Raw genomic sequence first — 2,226 nt, forward strand, 5'->3', positions numbered from 1 at the left:
CCACGTAAGGGTAAAATGTGGCCCCTGGCCTGAGGAAGAATTCAAGGCTTTCTGGCTTGGGAAGTTGGAGGAAAGACCATACTATTCCTTGAGATAAAGAACTTGGGTAAAAAAAGCCCATTTGCATAGGCAAGTTGACATTTTTGGTTTGATACACACTGAATTTGAGGAAGTGGAGATGTCAGGTAGAATCTTGCATACATACGCCCTCAGGAAAAGGCTCTGAGCTAGAGACACACATCTGGAAATGATGACTGTGCCGATGGTAATTGATCTTTAGGATCAGTGAGATCTGCCCGAATGTTAGAGTCATTTAGCAACTATCAAGATATTTTAAATAACCACTGTGCTAGAGGCTATAGAAAGAACCAAGACAATTCCTATCTTCAGAGTTTACAGTATAGCGAGAAAGACAATCAGTCATCCTTATAAATGTAACATTACAAAGTCATTTAACTACTCTGAAGAAAAAGGAGCGCAGCTTTAATAGTGTTATGGGGATGAAGGTACAGATGATAATAAATGACCAGCAAGGGTTTACACCAACTACATGAGTGAGTGGCCAATGAGGTTAGCTTTCCATAAAGTTGCTAAGTAGTAGTAGTAGTAGTAGTAGTAGTAGTAGTAGTAGTAGTAATAGTAGTAATAGTCCTGGCTTTCTGCAAAAGAAGAGGATATCTAGGGGGAGATTTTAGATCTTTCAGAATTCAGCTCTGATATGAGTGGACTGCATTCCTGAGGGAGTGCCAGGCTAGAGTGTATTGAAGGTGTGGATGAGGTCTCTTTGGGAGGAATGAGCTAAACTTCGGTCTGTTTATTAAGCCTCCAAACTTTTGCCTCAAGGTTTTTGCCATGCTGCCTGCCAAGGAACATGCAGGACCTGGCCTGTGTGTGTTGGGCTGACAGGTAAAAATCCAAGTGATGAGAAGCTTGGGGTGTGTCTAGTTCCACTCAGGCCCTATCTCTCCATCATAGCCCTTAACCGTGAATACCCATCCATGCTCCACACTAATGACAAGAGGGGATTGTCTGCAGTTTGGGATGCCCTGCCACCTTCCCCACTCTCCCTGGAACCCTTCTACCACATCCTCTCTTCTTGCTGCCATTCATGACTTCTACATGAACACCACATTGTACAGGGTGGGGCCCAGGAGGGTGGAGGCAGTGTAAAAGATAAGGCCCCAGAGTCTAAAGACATTGAGACATCTACTCTCATTACAAAGGTTTTAGTTAGGACTCCAAGTCTAGCTCATTCAGTAGTCCTTTAACTTAGAAGTCATCTGAACCTCAATCACAAATCAAATTTTGTCGACTAGATTTTCTGGAGACTGTTACAACAGAGAGGGTGGCTTCAATACCTTCTATCTCCAGCTCAGTCACAGTAACGTTTATCCATTCTCCCTGAGCCGGAATTGATTGATCCTCTCCCTCCCCCATTCACTTCACAGTCCCTGTTAGCTCTAGATTCAAGAGAATAACAACAGCAGAAAAAATATTTGCTGTTTCTGTGTACTTTCACTTGAATCATCCTAATTCTCCTCCTGGCTCTACGGATGCTTGCCACCTGGGGAGGAAAAATTAAGGAAGTGCAGTAAGAAATGTAAAAACCATGAAGGTTAGTATTTCAAGATCTTATCCCACCATGCTACACTTCAAAGCTCACGTTGAGGGGTTTCCCTGGTGGCGCAGTTGTTAAGAATCCACCTGCCAATGCAGGGGACATGGGTTCAGGCCCTGGTCTGGGAAGATCCCACATGCTGTGGAGCATCTGGGCCTGTGCGCTACAGCTGCTGAGCCTGCGCTCTGGAGCCCACGAGCCGCAGCTGCTGGGATCTGCGCGCCTGGAGGCCGTGCTCTGAAACAGGGGAGGCCACTGCAATGAAAAGCCCACACACCGCAACGAAGAGTAGCCCCCAGCTCGAGGCAACTGGAGAAAGCCCGTGTGCAGCAACGGCGACCCAACGTAGCCAAAAATAATAAAATAAATTAATTAAGTTAATTTAAAAAAATAATCCACTGACATTAGGACATTTAAAAAAAAAAAAGAAAAGCTCACATTGAGAGAAATGACTAAGGAAGAGAAATAAATGTAAAATTTGTGAAAGCCAATAAATGTTTATTGACATGCCTGAGCTAGAGATACTTAAAGCCACCTCTGAAAAAGGTACATAGTATGGCTCTTTCTCCTTTGTTAGTTCTCATATACTCTAACCCACTGTAGTTTGG

Source organism: Monodon monoceros, unplaced genomic scaffold, assembly GCF_005190385.1.
Source record: "Monodon monoceros isolate NGI ecotype Baffin Bay Population unplaced genomic scaffold, NGI_Narwhal_1 Super_Scaffold_12, whole genome shotgun sequence".
In the NCBI taxonomy this organism is placed as follows: Eukaryota; Metazoa; Chordata; class Mammalia; order Artiodactyla; family Monodontidae; genus Monodon; species Monodon monoceros.